This window comes from Ambystoma mexicanum, chromosome 6p, assembly GCF_040938575.1.
Source record: "Ambystoma mexicanum isolate Mex_15411 chromosome 6p, UKY_AmexF1_1, whole genome shotgun sequence".
Classification (NCBI taxonomy): domain Eukaryota; kingdom Metazoa; phylum Chordata; class Amphibia; order Caudata; family Ambystomatidae; genus Ambystoma; species Ambystoma mexicanum.
The window spans coordinates 1466755002-1466774570 of NC_090935.1; the positions used below are offsets into that span (position 1 = coordinate 1466755002).

Here is a 19569-nt window from a genome sequence, read left to right on the forward strand (position 1 = left end):
AGGTTGAGAGAAGCTCAGTTGTGGTGAAGAACCTGCAATGGGTTGAGTCCGGGCAAGCGCTAGAGGCTCCGAGAACCAGTGGTGTCTCGGCAATGCCATGGCTATAAGGATCAGTCTGCAAGGCTACCGTTTGAGTTGAAGGACTCTCGAGATGAGCGGTATCGGGGGGAGGGAGGCATAAAGGAACTTGTGTCAGGGGGAATGTGAAGACATCTCCCTGGCTTGATGGTTGAGGCAATCTGCTTGCAAACGATTCGTACTTGGAGTTGGCTTGTGTGACAAAAAGCTGTATATCCGGTTTCCCCATGTTTGGAAGATTAATTCTCAGAACCAGAGTTCCCTGATGAGGGAGTAGGCTACTTAGAAAATTTCCACAGCATTTGTGCTTCGCCGATAGGATTTGTGACATGGTGCCTCCTTGTTTTGTGATATAGAACATCGTGGTAGTGTTGTCCATGACTATTCAAACTGTTTTCCCTGCATCTGTGTCAGGAAAGACTTGTACCTCCCAGAGTTCAAGTACATTTATCTGTAGTGTCTTCTCCTGTGATTACAAGAGCCCTCTAGCATTAAGACACCCCATGTGGGCTCCCCGTGCCGTCCGTGGAAGCATCTGTTACCATCACCTTTCCAGAGAGGGGTGCCTGCTACCTTTTTTGCATATTTGTAAGGAACTTGGGGTCGGTCACCCTAAGTTACCTGGGGGAACCCAGACGTGGACCCCTTGCTCACTGTGTTCAGAGAGGCACAGCTCCACCTCACTGATGAGGCCCAACAAGGCTGAAACACGTGTATGGGGTTGCTGTTGGTACTCTTGTTCAAAGGAGGTTTTCCTGGCATTTTTCGGTGCTGGACTGCCCTTGTGGGCGGGATGAAGACTGATCTGCAAATGGATATTACTCCTTTGTGAAAAGTAGTGAGCTAAAAGCGATGACTGCGGACTCTCACAGTGGGTAAAAACCACAGAACAGGTTATAATGCCATGTTCTTTCGAGAGAGGGGCGCCTGCTACCTTAAGTGTTTTGCCACCAAAGGAGAGCTTTGTGGAAAGCATTTGCATGCTAGAGGAGCTTGCCGTTGCAATGCCCAAAGACTTGGCTCCAATGGGTGACTAGAAACTCCTGTAGGGGACGCATTTGAAGTTTGCAGTTCTTGTTCAATGCAGGACGACAGCATGCCCAAGAGGTACTCGATTGCTTTGGAAACCTGCTGCCTCACTGTGAGCAGAGTCTAAATGGTGGCAGACATAGTACATAATTGGTCATTCGGCAGGGCTGCTGTTGAGGTAGCAGTATTTTAGGCATCTCCCAGGTACATCATACATTGCGATGGAGTTGTGTACGCCCCTTTTAATTCAAGAGAAGCGCAATGATTTTAAGAAATTCTCGACATTTGCAGTGTGTCCGAGGCCTTGGTCAAGAGTGGAGCCTGAATGACCAAGAGTTTACATTTGGGTAGATGTGGAGTCATGGTTTCGGAGGTGGTGCAAGGCATTTTGTAAAAATTCTTGGGTCCGACTTCAAGGCTGAATGGGAGACATTTGAATGGGAAGTTGTTGCCTGCCACTATGAAACGCAAAAAACGTATAGTGCCGACGGTGCATAGGGATGTGTAAACTTGTTAAGGTATCTGAGGTTTAAGATAGGCTGCCACTCTCTTGTCTTCTTTTGGACGAGAAAACAGTGGGAATAGACACCTTGATTTCTTTGGGACCGAGGGACCATCTTTGACAGCAGTCCTTTAATCTCTTTTCAAAGCTCAGGCAGGTACTTCAAGACTACCAGAAAAGAGGGGAAGGCAGGGAGGTTGAGGGGGGTGGGGGAGAGGTTGTAGGCAGCCTTGATGAATTTTAAGGTGGTGCTGTGTGCCAGTAAGGAAAGCACGCATTTGTTTGATGCGATTTCCTTGCATCAATGTGGATAGGCACCCTGGGGTGACAAAATGGGGGCGCGCGGGCACACAGTACTTAAGCTTGTTTAATGGCTTGGCCTTTGGGTTTGAGATGTTCCTCATCTGTGGCTTCCTTGGTATGACTGTGATAGAGCCTTGTATTAAACCTCTGAGGTATATGCAGCTGCTTTATGTGTGCGAGCTGTATGAGGAGTGGCAATGCATGCCAGGCTGTGAGCAGTTCCGTTTAGAATGAAAGGATTGAAAAAGCGCCATTTCTGTGGAGTACTGAGGGAGCTGGCTGTGTCGTGTCAGTTTTGATTTCTTTTTCTTCAAAAATGTCCTCACCGTCAAATGGAATGGCGATGAATTTGGCTTGGATATCAGGCCTAAAGTTAATGGATTTTAACCAACCCTGGTGGTGGAGAACTACACCATTGAGCCAGTAAGGTCTACGGCCACAGAGATAGCGTGATCTGAAGCAGTGATCTGAAGCAGATTCTCCTTCCCCGAGTAGAGCATCAGGCTTATAGTTTTTTATCATCAGGAAGGAAGTTAAGATGGGGGCAATTTTGAACCAACGCGCCCGATCATATCTTGCGAGGATGGCTGAGTTAGCTGCTTTAATGAACTTGGAAGCAGTGCAGATGATTCACTTGTCGAAAGCATTGAGCCATCCGCCTTCCTTGTGGAATGGCACAGGGCAAACTATTTGAAAACTGCTCATGTGCAGCTGCTGAGAACAGTCAGGGTGCAGCAGCGTCTGAGGTTTATGGGGCATTGTCATGAACCCTGTATTTTTTGTTGAATCTTCATTCTTTGCTGAAGCCGTAAAAGGATTCTTCATGGATACTAGGCCATCCTCCCAAACATCTTCTAAGCTGTCAACAGACATTCATGGTCATCCATGATCTTTCGATGCTAGTACATGAAACCATCTTTCCATTTCTCAGTAGACAAGAGATCAAACATTGTTCTAGTTTTTGCTATGGTGGTACGAAAAGGATAGATTTTCTCGGGGAATGAATACTATAGAGTATGTTTTTCCATGTTCCAAGTCAGCTGGCACCAGGTCACCCAATTCATCGGAATATGAAGTATGGATGGAGCCGTAGCCTAGTGTATGTCGCCCTGGGAGTCAAAATCCAAGGAGGTATTGACTTGGTGTGGATACGAATGCACTTCAGCCAAAGGCAGTCTGATATGGCACCTAGTAGGAGCAGGAGGCTGTGGCTTGGAAGGCTTTGGCAATGTAGAGTCAGCCCTCAGAGAGACCCTAGGAATCCTAGTGTTAAGTTCAGACACCAAATCTCAGAATGTCCATGGAGAAATAACATGCTGAGGGAACAGCATTGGCTGCTTCGATTAGCTGAGAGGGACCAGGCAATTGCATTGGCAGGCAGGGCCAGGGTGTTCCATTGGTCGCAATTTCAAATGCATCAGAAGGGCAGCATTTGCAATGGTTGTGCCCCTAGTAGATAATAGTCGTCCTGAGGGAAGATGTCTTGGCATTCAACATAAGTATTAATGATGCCTTACAGGACAGCATCTGGAGAAGCAACAGAAGGAGGGACATAAGGTTGCAGCATAAAAATGGGTTTTAGTCTCCCCAGAGTTGGGTGCGTCTATGATGGATGTATAGCTAGAACAGTGGTCGATGGGTTGGTAGTCGGCAAGAGCGTCTGCAGGATCAGTCATGGAGTTGTGAATGAAGTAGTCTTCAATTAGGCCATTGACAGGGTGGCCCTCCGATGTGACCTTGGAGAATGTGGCTGAGGATATCTTTGAAGGTGCCGTGGATGGCTTCTTGGAGGACTTCATGGATGAAGACTTACTTGTCGATGGGATAATAGACTTGAATGGGCCTGTGGATGAGTTTTTCAGTTCTAATAAGGAGGCAGAAGTCTTATCAAGACCCTTCTGAACTCTTGAATTATCCCTCTTCACCCTTTTAACTTTGGTGCCCTCTTAATGTGAGCTAAACCGTTTAGAAGAAGTGGTTCAGTCTTTGTCGACCAGGACGCAGTGAAGTTACTACCCGAAACAGTGTCTGAGGCTATAGTGCCTTCATCAAGCCAGATAACTAGCCTTTTGTGCCCGTCCTTAAGGACTGACAAATCGAGTTTAGGTTGTGGTCAGGATACCGCAGCAGAGCTATTCACCAGGCCTGTCTTCAACTTAAATGTTCTTCAGCCTGCATGTAGAGCAGGTTTTAAAAAGGCTTTTATTCTTGACTCCAGCTATGGTAGGGCGAAGAAAGACAACTCCTCAGTGAACTCTATCCTGAGGAAACCGAGCTTACTTGTGATCCCCTCCAGAGAAGTACACAAAGAGCATAAACATCCCCAGAGCCCCACAGTTGCAGAAGAATATACATTTTGTGGCTTTGGATAGGTTTGTTTGGAAAATCATTGTAAAGTGAGAACTGTGGAGAGGCGTCCCAACTCTGAATATGCTGTAAAGAAAGTGAAGATGGCCTCCTGGGGTGGAGCCACGGTAGGCACTGCCTATTGGCTAAATTGCCCAAAATGAGTAATAGAACACTAAAGTAAGTGCAGTTTTTGTTTTTCACTGAAACTGACCATTACTGAGGATTCCCATCCTGACAGGGATATTAAACAGCATGTGAATCTGTGAAAGATCCAATACTGCAGAATGGCTCTTCTCTGAAGCATGCTAGTGCCCACCCCACTAGGCTTTATAATTCCTAAGACCGGCAATTCAAAATTGGTGTCCTGGTGCTGTGCTAGCTCAAATTGTGCAACCATGTGGGCCTGTCATCATTTGTTGTGACCTCTTGTTTATGGATTCAAAAGCTGTGCACATTTACAATTTTTGGCAAGGGTATTTATGTAATGAATTAAATTATTTGTCCGACAATCAAACAGTTCACTTTCCTTTGTATGGGTGTCATATCAAAATAGTTCTATATCTGTTTGTACACAAACATGCCACACATCTACCACAGGGGCAGTTGTCCTCTAATTTCATGCAGTCACGAAATTGCTGTGATTGAGATTGTATTGGGCATACTGAGCAATAAAGACAGCAGATTAAAACCTGCACACAAAGACGCTAGTAACAATGGCTGGAGGAACATCTGCTGCAGGGCATCATGGTGGAGGGTCGCATGACGCGAGCAATGCAGGAGAACATGCCAGCAGGAGGTACTAAGAGCATGCAACGAGCTGGAAACGGAATTTTGGGGACAGAAGTGGAGGGTTCATTGCCAGATGAGTGTTGTGGGTTATGGAGTACCCCCAAAAGTGCATGCAAAAGCAGAGATAGGTCAGTGGTACAGAAAACTACTGGTGTTTAGAACCGGTGCCCAGGATGAAAGGTGCACAGAGGAAGGAAGCTGCTTCTGCTCAACGGAAGCTTGACATGGATCACTGATGAAGGGGTAGTTCCTTCCATGTTCTGAATGAACCAACATGTCTTTCAGGCTTTTTCTAAAAAAAAAATAGGTTTTGTTGCAGATTCGATTCAAAATCTATTTGATAATTTTCTAAAATAAACTTGACAATTGCAGAACTGTGTTTACTAAAGATGATAACATACACGGTTTTGTCAGATTCATTCTGTGACATTCCTGGACCAAGTACAGTTGTCGGCATTTTTGTCCAATGTTAAGTGCAATTAAAGCTAAATGCAATGGAACTTACATGATGCTCATAGCACTGGGAATGTAGTGCCAAGTCTATGGATAACCTTTCCAGCAGTTGAGGGGTGGATGTCTGCACACTAGCTTTTAGAGTATTCTTTGTAGAACCATCTTCTTTGCCAAATCGTTTTCCATAAAGTGATCAGATTTTCTCTCATGTTTTCCTTTACCTGCATGGTTACCAAAAGGGAAAATTGCCTCGTAATGGGGCGTTTCGATTTTCAGGAGTTATTTATGTTGAAACATGTTAATCATTCTTTCTGCCTTAGGAAACACATTTCTAACACTTGGATTTGTAGCATTCAACTCCGCGTGAAGGGCAGGATATCTTGTTCAGAGCCTTTCCATAGCATACAAAATATCTTTAATAAATGGTTTCCATATGCGACTATTGGTTTGAATTGGGTCATTAGTATAAAAAATACTACTTCCCTCAAAAGTAGCCACACAACGATTTGCCATATTGGGGGCAAACACTGGCTCCTTGGCCATGCCCTTAATTTGGATGAAAAAATCTTTGTGACCGAAGACATTGACTATAGAACACACTAGAAAATAAATTAGTTGGGAACCGGATGTGGCTTCTCTCTTTTCTAGAGCCTTTTAAGGCTGAAATCGCTCCCTGTTAAGGTGTATAAAGATGCCATATCAAAGGAGGAGTATTTTGTTTTCACATTCCTGTTGGCCTGTAGAAATGTCACTGCCAAAGGTTTTAGAAAATGCTCTGGATTTTCATATGAAGCAGGCATGGCCGACCTTTATGTGCAGATATTCACAAAGGGAACTTGGCCAGACTTTTGCAACTTGGGGCCATACCATGAACCAAGAAAACCTATTGGGCAGGTGATGCAAATTCAAAGACAACCCATCCTGAAATAAAGTCACACAACCCTTAACAGCAATGGCATCACAGGACGTAGTAATGTGGCTTGAATTTTAACTAAAATCACGGGAAGAGATTTAAATGGGTCTGGAAATGTATTTTGATATCCAAAACAATCCATGCAGGTGCTGTCATCAAATCTCTAGTGCAGCTTCAGAGGCTGCATCAATTCTGTGTAATCTCACTTAATTCACATGTGCTTAATTGCCATATCAGAGGATATATCTCTGTTCATCGTACTCCCTTGAGTCCATTTGCCTGCTGCTGGTGTTGCTTGATATGAGGGTAAGGCCATTACTGACTATTTTCAATTTTTCCACTTCCACCCCTGGCAACATTTCTTGATTGGTGCCTCCAGCACCTTGCTCATTTCACCTGACCCTCATCTCCCCACTGCCTATTCCAGTGCACCATCTAGGCCAGAACACCCCAACATCAGAGGCTCCCCTCGGGGTAGCCATGCCTTGGCAGTCGACAAAGGCTGGGGCTAAAGGAAAGTCAAAGGGGGTGGCCTAAAGGAAAGTCAAAGGGGGTGGCCTAAAGGAAAGTCAAAGGAGGTGGGCTAAAGGAAAGTCAAAGGAGGTGGGCTAAAGGAAAGTCAAAGGGGGTGGGCTAAAGGAAAGTCAAAGGGGGTGGGCTAAAGGAAAGTCAAAGGGGGTGGGCTAAAGGAAAGTCAAAGGAGGTGGGCTAAAGGAAAGTCAAAGGAGGTGGGCTAAAGGAAAGTCAAAGGGGGGGCTAAAGGAAAGTCAAAGGGGGGGCTAAAGGAAAGTCAAAGGGGGGGGCTAAACGAAAGGCAAAGGGGGGGCTAAAGGAAAGGCAAAGGGGGGGCTAAAGGAAAGGCAAAGGGGGGGCTAAAGGAAAGGCAAAGGGGGGGCTAAAGGAAAGGCTAAAGGAAAGGCAAAGGGGGGCTAAAGGAAAGGCAAAGGGGGGGGCTAAAGGAAAAGGACAGTCTAAAGGTAAAGGGCACCTCCCATTTTAAAGCAACAATCTGGTAAGGTGGTAGCCCTGATGTTTACCACTGCGTTAAATCTTGCTGTGCTCTGAAGCAAGCCTTTATGTTATCACTGTGTTAAAACTGGCTGCACTCTGAAGTTAACCATTGTGTTACAACAGCCTTCTGGAAGTCTCCAGGAGGTTTGGCAATGCCAGAGGTGGTGTCTGGTTGATCAATGACATCACAGCCAGGGGCAGGGCGATCATATACGTTATGTAGGGGTATATACATGAAGTGGGTTCACACAGAGAGGGTTTAAAAAGAAGACAGAAAAAGGCAGGGCTTTTTGGGGGATTTGCGCGACCAAGAGTGAGAGTAGAAAAAGAAATGAAAAAAGAAGCGCTCCAATGCCTGGCTGCTTCCGTGCTGGGTTGCAATCACGATAGCTGCCACAGAGTGGAGGGGCGAGCGGGAAGCTGCCTGTGAGGGAAGGCTGCAATGATTCTCTGGGAGTGAGAGAGAAGCTGCTGAACTGAGCACAGCAGTTGCCAGGCAAGTGGACTTCCTGTAGTGGATGAGGTGAGCATGCCTTTTCGGTAAAGATAATGTGGAGAGTGAATTATTAGAGAGGCTCCAGGCATTGAGGACGGGTAGAAGTGAAATAAATAAACGGACAATACAAACGCGTATAGCTATTTTAATATGTTTTCTCCCCGTCCAAGAGGCCAATTTCACATGCAAACTGAAAGCTTACAATCCTGCCAAAATAGCTGTTACTTTTCAAGGTCACAGATGGCAGTGCATTTCCAGCCAAACAGTAAAATGTAAGTGAAGGTTGCTATGATGGGGGGGGAGGGAGACTTTATCACGGGGGAGGGAAGTGGCTATGAAGTATACTCGCATCCCCGTTTTGAAAATAGAAAATGCTTTCTCTCCAGTGAAAAATGTGAGATTACAATGTGCACTTTCATTCTTGTATCATTGAAAATGGTATGCTGAGTTCACTACCTGTGTTTTGTTTCATGAACACTGTGGGCTTATAACATACTTGAAAGGATTGTTCCTTGTGGGCTCTACTTATTTGTGGTAATGCATAGACCAATGCAAAGCTAAGGGTATTTTATTTTACTGCCTGCTGTAAAAGTAGGGTACACAAAAAACACTGCTATCTGAGTCAAATCATAGTAAGCTAATTTCCCAATGTTATAAGTACATGCTCTTGCAGGCAATATGATAAGTCTATGTTGGCCAATTACCTAGCAATCCAATGTAACTTTAGTAGAGAAATTGTGCATATAGTGCAGCATCAAATCCTGCTTTTGTTTTGAAGCAAGGATCCCGGTATAAAAATATTAGCTAGCCGTGTGTTCCTGGCAAACTAGGAATCTTCACAAAGATATTCAACACATTTATGGTGGAGAATGCAAGCAGGTCTGTAAAGCAATTGCTAGGTGTGGCTTTGTATAGCATAGTCAAATTGTGTTGTACTAGGTGCACTTTCAATTGTGTTCATTTTGTACTGCCACCTGCAAGAACTGCATTGCGTGGGGAAGCAGCAGTGATTGTGCTGGCCGCGCGCTGAATTTTTCTTTATCGCCTTGCTGGCACTGGGTTCAAATATGACGTAGGTTGGATTTACTGTTATGTTATGGAAACATAACCAGCGCATGTTCACCCGAGGGCATCATGGCGCTAGAGAGAGGGAGTGACGGTAAAACCAACAGGAGACGTCACTATTAAAACAGCAGGGTTTTCAACTTACGTCGGAAGGTGAGATGATCGATCGTCTCACGGAGGGGAAGAGGCAGATTGTTCCACCCTTTAGAGGCCGCTGCCAAGAACGCGTGACCACCTTTGCAAACGAGCCTAAAGCAAGGTACCCCCACCTGACACGTCCCTTGAGAACGGAGGGCGCTAGTAGGCAGGTACCGGTGGAATTTGCCTTGCAAAGATTCAGCTCCAGTGCCATAGAAGGCCCAGTGCACCAAGCACATGGATTTGAACATATTCCGCTGAGCAACGGGAAGCCAATGCATTTGACGTAGCAGAGGAGTCATGTGTGTGCCAAAAGAAAGGTGGATAATAGATCTGGCGGCGGCATTCTGAAGTAATTGCAACCGCCCCGTCAGGTGGGCAGGTTGGGCCAGATAAAGCAAGTTACAGTAATCGAACACACTCAAGATCAATGTCGCAACCATCGGTGCCTGGTTTACAGCCGGAATAAAAGGGAGACCCTTCCAGAGAATCTGGAGTTTAAAATGACCGGATTTACATACCGCACTGACCTGTTCATCCATGGTCAGTGTGGCCGAGAACCGCACACCGAGGTTCCGTACAGACGATACAGGTATGAGAAGAGGACCAAGGAATGAGGGCCAAAAATCAGCCGTCCAAAATCATTGCGGACTGGAAGTGCACACAAGGACCTTCGTTTTACTTCCATTTAGTTTCAACCAATTCTGAGACATCCATATACCTAATTCCTCAAGGCAGAGTTTGAGACGAGACGCCGTTTCTGATTTAGTTAGGTCGAGGCGAACCAAGATCTGGGTGTCATCTGCGTAAGAATAGAAGCGGAACCCATGAGTCGCAATAAGGAGCAGGAGATACCTCATATAGATATAAATAGGATAGGGGATAATGCCGATCCCTGAGGGACTCCACAAGATAGAAAAGCAGGAGCGGAGCGAAAAGGAGGAAGAGACACAGACAGAGCGATCAGCAAGGAACACAGTAAACCAGTGCACCACTTGGCCTGCAATCCCAGCCTCAGAGAGCCGGGAAATAAGAGCATGGTCAACGGTGTCAAGGGCATCCAAAAGATCTAATAACAGGAATGCCCCAAAACCACCCTGATCAACCATACACAACAGGTCGTCCATGACTGAATTCAGGACCGACTCGGTGCCTCTACCAGGACAAAAACCTGATTGAAAAGGGTCAAGAAAGTGTGAGGATTCTAAAAATGCAGAAAGAAGAGGAGATACCAGCGCCTCCAAAACCTTCATCAGAAATGGCAAGAGGGAAATTGGGCGGTAGTTGGCCAGCACCTCGGAGTCGAGTGAGGGCGTTTTCAGTAAAGGGATGGCCAAGGTGTGTTTAAGGGAACATGGTATGTCACCTGTCGCAAACGAGAGATTGACAGTGGAAGTAATAGAATCAATTATATCAATAGATGTTGTCTGCAAGAGGGCCAGGGGTATGGCATTGGTCAGGGAGGCTGATTTTAATTTCTGAATAGTAGAAAGTACATCAGTGTTTGAAAAATGAGGAAAGGTAGACCAGGACCCTGTCGTAGGAGGAAGTATCACAGGGGCCAGAGCCTTTGTACCTGACTGGGAGTCGGTTTTTATCTTGTTGTGAATAGTCACAATTTTATCCACAAAGAAGGTAGAGATGAAGTCGCATAGCTCCTGAGACGTAATAGCTGCGCTATGGTCTGTCTTGGGAGTGGACAATAATTGAACTAAGTTGAATAAGGCTTTGGGCTTATTAATAGCCCTGTCAACCGACTGCCCAAAATAGGAACTTTGGCCTTTATTATATCGGTGTGCTATGCGATAACCATATTTCGATAGAGCGATTTAGATTCCGGGGAATAACAAATGCCATTTTCTTTCAGCTTGTCTACAGCAAAGTTTGTTTTCCCTTAAACCCTGTGGAAACCATGGTTCAGAAGGGCGGTTGCGCTGTTTACATAGCTTGATAGGTGCCAGTGTATTTGCAGTAGTTAGAAAATCTGCTTCCAGTGTAGTCCGGGTGCAAGATTCCACACTGCTACAATGAGTTTGTAGTAAGTTGATCAACTCAGGTTGGGGTACCCCCGCCCAACTGAGTTTAAAAATAGCAGGTTTTTCAATCACAGTCAGAGAACATTTTAGGGGAATAGAGAAAGGAACCATTAAATGATCAGATCACACAACAGAAACCGGGGTCGTGATATTAGCATAAGAGACAGGGGAGAAAATAAGATCAAGTCAAGTATGTTACCACCGCTATGAGTGGGGACCATGACAGCTTGGGAAAGACCCAAGTCAGTCATTGGTGCTAGAAAATTAGAAATAGGTTTGGCAGACGCCGAATTCATGGGCAGATTAAAATCCCCAATAGTAATTAGATCAGGGTATTGTACTAACAGTTCCTGCATTTGTGCTGGAAATTCAGTGTAGAAAGCAGTGTCGATCCCAGGGGGTTGGTATATCAATAGGACTGTAAGAGTGAAGGTAGATATAATGCCAAGACGGGTTAGAATACATTCCATTTTTAAGGCGTGTTTTGGGACTGAGCTGGACACTCTATAATCAGATTTTTTAAACTAATCTGTGTAATTATGCAGAAACTAAATTATTCGCCTTTGCAACATGGTCATCCAATATATTGTCAAATTGGCAGGAAAGGATTAGTTCTGAAAATGAGAAGGAAAGCTTTAGCTGAAGGAAGAATTCTACAGACACGTCTTGCCTGGCTTTTTCGGGCAGGGGACTGGAAACAAGAGGTTGACTGTTTCATTTGCTTATGTGGCAAGCTTTGGTTTTCATTACACAAACTTATTAAGTTGCGAGAAAAAGACTCTGACGTGATTGCTGAATTACATTGTGATTTGGCTGTAGAGCGCAAATGACTGTTACAAATGGAAGCAAACTTGAACCAGAGAGCTCGATGCACAGCTGCAAGCCACATATGGCAACATCAATGTACAGTTGATTTAGAAAGCGAAAAACTTTGCAGCGAGTGATTAAGAGATAATGCACTTATAAACTGTTTTGGATGGTGTTAGAAAAGATAGGGACCTAGCAATTGCTGAAATTCAGACACTCGTAAAGGGTAGTAGTGAAAAAGCCAAGGAATTGCAAGCGATGGAAGATGAGATTTGTAATGATCAATCAGTTGATCATTACAAAAACGCAAGTTGCTGAAATGAAGGGGAAATTTACTGAATTGAGGAGAGGATCTCCAAGCCCAGTGCAGGGTGGTAAGATGAGACTTCAATGTTGGGGATGATACGAGTACAGAGCTGTTCTCAATCCCTGTGAGCAGCAGGGCATTACTTTCATTGAAGCTGAATGCAGTCACAGTATGGGAAATGGGCTAGCTGTTGTTCAGTTGGCAATAACTGGCTGCTCTCCAACGCTGGAGGCTGAGTCTGCCATCCCAGCACCTGAGATTCTAACAGGCATGAAAACATTTGCAATACCAGACCAACAAACATGTTATGGTAAATGCAGCACAAATTCACAAATAGGTGGAAGAGCTGTGGCAGCACTTGCAGTATGCATTTGCGTTCGCACAGAGCAATCTGGAAAAAGCCACTGACAGCACCAAATCATACTATGATAAAAAAAAAAGACATCTGTCAGGGATTATGAAGTCGGTGATCATGTGTTTAAGTTTGATTTTGGGAAAGGTAAACAAAAGAATGCAAATGTTCTCGCATCCTGGCATGGCCCATACAAAATTGTGGACAACGTCTCACCCGTGGTATACAGAATCATGGTAAAGGAAGGAGATTTAGCTGTGCAAAAACTTGTCCATGTTAACCAAATCAAGCTATTTCGCTCAAAACATGAGGTGAAAAGGATAGAACATGCTGAAAAAACCAATAGGGGTTTAAATGCGTATTTGTTATGCTGAAGTTAAAGCAGGAAAATAGATGGCATTTACTCTGAAGGGATCTGCAGTAGAAGGTGAATAGGTGTGAATGGAGTATTTAATTCAAGTAGTAAAAAGCGGGATAAAACAGGCGTGTATAGCTGTATGGAAACATGAGCGCAAAGTATGTGAATATGAGACAAAACAAAGAGTAGAATTAGTATTGGACTGTTAGATGAACCAGATTCTTAGTTGCTGAGATTGATAGGTGTTACACATCGATACTAAATTCACATAGTCATGCTAAGTGACTGTAAAAGGAAATGTTATGGTTGTATATTTTTATGTTTAACCCACATGTTTGTTTCCTGCCAGTCATAAAAGAAAATGCTTTTGTTATATATTTTCATGTTTAAACCATGTGTTTATTTCCAGGTTGTTATAAAGCTTCATGAATAGTACAAATGCGATTGGATTGGGATATATTACGTTGCTTAATCCACATTTTTCTTTCAGGTAAACTCCAAAAAGAAAAAAATGAATGAGTTTGGTGTACTTCATCCTTAATCTGTCTATTTCTCTTCTAATTTAGATACCAACAGATTTCCTCACCAGTGCCCTTGGAACCTAGGATTCCCGGCAGAGGCTCCTGGATGATCTGTAGTCCCCTGGACCTAAGAGGGGGGGTAAATTCGACAGCAGAGATCCCACAGAAGTTCCACAGGAGGCGACCCGCAGGAGAAACAAAGAATGATGCAGAGGCTGCGGACCACGCAATGTGGAAATGGACAGCGTACGTTTTGGTTCAAAAACATCTTAGTAGCTGTGTATATGACGACAATATCATACAGCATATTTCAATTGAAGGTCAAGTTCTGGTAGAACCGGGACCAACATCAGGGATTGCAGTGGAGGAGACTGGGTGTTATACTAGGAAACAGAAGTCTTTTGTATCAAAAAATGTATACTAGTTTGAACCCAGAACTAGTGGTTGAAAAGTATCTCAATGTCTCAGAGGTTAAGTCTGTTCAAGTGAAAGAATGGGTGCGAACATGCAAAGAAGGAGCTCAAAGAGCAGTAACTGAAGTGATGTTGTAGTTAAAAAGACATTCATGAGCTCATCTAGCGCCAAGAAAAGGATTCTTGGTTGCGCCAATTGCAATGACCATAATTGGAGCCGTGGTGGGTACAACCATCTCCACAGCGAATGCACTATCTGTGAACACGCTAGGTGGCAAGGCCCAAGAACTGGGGCAAGTCTTGAGAAAGATTTAGCAGAACTTAGATGGACTTAAGGGTGAGCAGAGCGAGGTGGTCCGATTTGATGTGATATGATATTATAGGTTATTTATAACGCGCTTAATACCCAGAGGTTTCTAAGCGCGGACCCGGGGATCGAACCTGTGTTGCTTGTGCCATCTTGCTTCCAAGGTGAGCACATTGCCACTAAGCTATCCTCCCTGTGAACCAGACTTAAACAGCTACAATATTGGAACATAACAGCAGTGCCATAGTAAAACAAGATACATTATTGCAGGATATTCCAAATTTGGTAAATCCAATACATTGTACATTGATGTAGAAAGGAATGAGATCGACTTTCTGTTGTGTACTCCGTTTACTACTCCAGAATTGATTTCTCAAACTAAATTAGTACATAACGTAGGTTTCTGGTAGGGGGGCAAATGTGTCAAAATTGTGACTCCTGAAATGGTAGCTTTTCAAGCCTGGAAATCCGACTTATATTTGGTCCCGAAATTGAATACCTGCGTGAGATTCAAAGAACAAAATTATATATGTCCTGGGAAGCCATTTGTTCCTGATGCAGCGAGCGTGATTTGCGGGTTGAGGGCGGATCATGGTGTCTGAGGGATGTGAAGTGTAACCCAAAGCATGAAGAATTAGCATACGCCAAATTAATCAAGCACAGGTGGTTGGTCATTACTTCAGTAACAAATCTCACAATTGCACACCTCAAACATGGCTCATTCCTAGTCAAACCATTATAGCACAATGCATTTTATATGTCTGTTCCTAAATATACAGTGGTGACGATGGGGGGGGCTGACACTATTTCATGTGGATGGCGATCTGTGGGAAGGAAAACTAGAGAACATTGATTTTTTACAGAAAAATAGGTTTCCCATTGACCCCGACATTCAGTACCTACTAAAGCAAAAAAGCGTACACAATCAAAATGAATTAAAATAAAAACATTAATAAAATGAGTGACTTAGGCCTGACAGAGGGCGATACCTTCACTTGAGGAACGTGGACAGAAAGGGGCTTGTCTATTATAGCAATTTCCATAGTATCCATTTTGATCTGGCTAGTAGTACTCACAGTCAAAATGCACATGATGATGTTCACATTATTGGCAGTTGAGAGAGGGAAAACTCAAGTGAGTGGAGCACATGTATTTTAGACATATCGTAATTGCAGATTATTCATGCGCCCAAGACGACATGGTTGATGGAATGGTGTAGCCGGGACTTGTTTGTTTCTGCAGAGGTCCTTAGAGGATCTACAGGAAACAAAAAGGGGGGGATATGTAGGAGACTTAAGGTGGTGCAAATTTCAACTGGGCTAGGAATCACGCACAACTCAGACTCCTGCAGACGAGATATGGTGGTGTGTACACATCGATTCTGCCGTCCATTGAACAAAAACTTGCTCAAAGGTGATGGTCGAAACGTATAGCGCCTTCTGGAAGGTTCCAGAAGCATTGGCTATGCCAGAAGCGGTGTCTGATTAATGTATGACATCACAGCCAGGGGCAGGGAGATCATATATGTTATGTAGGGGGAGATAAATATGGAGTTGTATGGCATAGAGGGTTTAAAAAGACACACAGGGAAAGGCAGGGGTTTTGGACTGCCGAGAGTGAGAGTAAGAAGAGATTGAAAAAAGAAGAGCTCCAAGGTCTGCCTGCTTCCGTGCTGAGTTGCAGTGACAATAGTTGGCAGAGTGTGGAGGGGTGTGAGGGGTGAGAGAGAATCTGCCTGAGAGGGAAAGCTGCAGTGATTCTCTGGGAGTGAGAAAGAAACTGCTGAAATGAGCACAGCAATTTTCACGCGACCCGACTTCCTATAGTGGATGAGGTGACCATGAGGTGACCATGACTTTCGGTAAAGATAATAATGTGCAAAGTAACTTATTAGAGGCGCTCCGGGCCTTGGGGAAAGGTAGAAGTGAAATAGACAATACAACGCAGATAGCTATTTTAATGGGTCTTCTCCCTGTCCAAGAGGCCAATTTCACATGAAAACTGAAAGCTTACAATCCTGCCAAAATAGCTGTTACTTTTCAAGGTTACAGATAGCAGGGCATTTCCAGCCAAACAGTAAAATAGAAGTGCATTTTGCTACAGGGGAAAGGGCTTTATAGCGGGGGAGGCCAGTGGCTATGAAGTATACTCGCATACCTGTTTTGGTTTTAAAAATAGAAAATGCTTTCTCTCCAGGGAAACGTGAGATTACAATGTGCGCTTTTATTCTTGTATCATTTTAAATGTTATATGCGGGGTTCATGTATTGCTTTGTTTCACAAACCCTGTGTGCTTATAAAATACTTAGAATTAGCTCAGTGTTGGTCTGTTCCTTGTGCGCTTTACTTATTTGTGGTAATGCATAGACTAATGCAAAGCTAAGGGATATTTTATTTACCACCTGCAGTAAAAGTAAGGTGCACCAAAACACTGCGATCTCAGTCAAATCATAGTAAGGTAATTTCCTCATGTCCTCAATACATGCTCTTGCAAGTGGTGATCTGGTACGTCTACTCTGGGCAATTACCTAGCAATCCAATGTAACTATAGTAGAGAAATTGTGCATACAGTGGAGCACTAAGTCCTGCTTTTGTTTTGGCTAAGGATCCATGGCGGTGTAAATAGGACTGCAGACACTGACTCTGAAATGCGGTTTAGAAAATAAATGCAGGAATTAAAGCTGCTTTTGCAATGGGAGGCGTGAGGGTTGGAGAACTCGGAAATTGCAAAATCATGTTGCTCAAAGTAGGCCCATTGTCCGAGCTGCTAGCGCAGGAAGACAAAAAAATAAAGTTTAACTCATCAATTACGGCATGCATCGAATTAAAACTCTGCTCTGAAGCGCCCATTGTGCTGAACCTACCTCTCATATGCCTGCTAGCTAACATTTTGTCCTCGCCTCTAATCTCGCCTCTAATCTGCCTCTGTCGCTCTCTTCCTCTGCATCCACTCTAGCACTTTACCCTCCATTCTAGCACAACTGGCCCTACTGCCTACCTGCACTTAAAAATGTCAACGTTGGTTGTTCTTAATCTATGCATGTCCACTTATGTATTGTCCTCGGTGACTGTTCCATTTACTCCCCTCCACAACCTGGTCAGACAGTCCCTCGCACTCTGACCCCTGGGACAGCCATGTCTCCTGGCATAGCTCGACCCCATTGATCGTCCTCGTCCCTGGCATAGACCCCACTCTCGACCCCAACCACAAAATGCCTGCACCTGGAAAGACCAATGCACAAGGAATAACCAAAACAGAATAAACCACGTGGCGCAATCACAGAATACCACAACCGGGAACCAACACATGTCAAGAGATGGCACATCTACACGTTCAATGCAAACAAGTTCATTAGCTAGAACAAGAACAAAATCACTCTACTTATTCCCCTACATGTCAGCTTACTGAGAACACTACATTGGTTACCAGTCAAAAAACAAATGTTCATCAATGAAATTTCTGATGTCATCTTTGATGTTCTGGGCGTTAGTCTTAGCAATGCACGTAGGTGGTGCGAGTTATGGTTGTTTAGCTCCCATATTTAGGGATTGTCAAGTGTTTTTCAGTTGTACTGTGAACTATAACGTCCCAGTAACAAAGTATTATCACTATATATATATATATGATACATTACTCACCGTAATCGTATTTCTGATGCTTGTATCTGCTTAGATTCATATGCTGTGCATAGGCCGACATCTAGTGGAAGCTGCGGAGTATTACAGTTTGTTTTTCGAAACTCGAAAATGGGCGTCGACACAGGCGTGCCAGTAATACTATCCCTAGTGTGACGTCCACTGTACCCAAGATCCCTCACGCGTCTAGGATCCCCAGATTGTATTTTTCTGACATGAGGAAGCATGAGGAGTAGCGTGAGTACAGATAATCCAAGCAGATAGACAGAAAGGTAAGACTACAAGCAATCATGCGCCTTCTCTCGGAGGGGAGGAAGGGTGGGTCGCATGTGAATCTAAGCAGATACAAGCATCAGAAATACGATTACGGTGAGTAATGTATCCCTTCTGAGGCTTGTGGAATCTGCTTAGATCACATGCTGTGCATAGATTAGCGAGCAGTACCAGAAGAAGGAGGTGGGATGTGAGAAGGGTCATGAGCAAACAGGTGTCTTAGAACCGCTTGTCCCACTTGTGTATCTGTCTTGGAATGAGTGTCAATGCAGTAATGCGGAGTAAAAGTGTGAATAGAGCTCCAAGAAGCTGCTTTGCAAATGGTGTCGAGGGGAACATTTGCAATGAAAGCCAGAGTGGCCCCAATGCCTCTAGTAGAATGGGCCCTTGGCGTAAAAGGCAGAGTTTTTTCAGAAAGAGAGTAACACAGCTGTATACAGTTGATAATCCACTTCGAGATCGCGCCTTTAGAGACGCGATCCCCTTCTCTGCCTGTAGCTACGGAGACAAACAGTTGATCTGTTTTCCTTAGCGGTCTGGTTTTATTTACATAGTAGAGGACCGCCCTACGCACATCAAGGGTGTGTAGCTTCACCTCAGCTGAGCTTTGCAGGTTCTGGAAGAAAGCCGGAAGCTCGATGGACTGGTTTACATGGAACTTAGATATAAATTTAGGTGAGAACCTAGGGTGTGTGCGTAAAACCAGTTTGTCTTTGTGGATAGTAAAGAAAGGATCCTGCACTGACAGAGCCTGAATTTCACTGACCCTTCTTATAGAGGTAATGGCTACTAAGAAGGCCGTTTTATAAGTCAGGTGTTTGAGACTGCTTTTATGCATGGGTTCGAAAGGGGGGCCCATGAGCTTAGCTAGCACCACATTGAGGTCCCATCTTGGCGGTGGGTTCGAAATAGGAGGGTGAAGTCTCTTTACTCCTTCCATGAAGGCTTTAACTACTGGTACTTTCCACCACGATTCTTTGTTATGGGATGTGGTGTAAGCCGAGAGGGCTGCCAGGTGTACTTTCAGAGAGTTAAAAACCAAACCTGCGTCCAGCAGGTGGAGCATGTATGTTACAACGTTGGAAGGAGTGCAATCAACTGGGTTGATTTGTTTATTCTGGCACCAAATAACGAATCTCTTCCACTTGTCAAAGTAACAGTGCCTTGTGTTTGGTTTCCTGGATTCTTTTAGGATGTCCATACACCTCTGTGGTAAATTGAGATGGCCAAACTCTATGACCTCAGGAGCCATGCTGCCAGGTTCATTGAGTTGGGTTCCTGGTGCACTGTTTGACCTTGTTGCTGGGACAGTAGGTTGTACCAGGCTGGGAATTTGATGGGCTCGCACACCGCCATCCTGCGTAGGTGTGGAAACCATGGTTGTCTCGCCCACATGGGAGCAACTAGGATGAGCGTCATCGATTCCTTGTTCAT

At 44.4% G+C, this 19569-nt stretch overlaps 1 protein-coding gene across 6 annotated transcripts in view; it reads right to left on the minus strand.

Annotated features, from left to right (window-relative positions):
- Positions 1–19569, minus strand: part of RUFY3 (RUN and FYVE domain containing 3) — a 735957-nt gene that overhangs the window by 22849 nt on the left and 693539 nt on the right. The gene's annotated exons all lie outside the window — the stretch shown is intronic.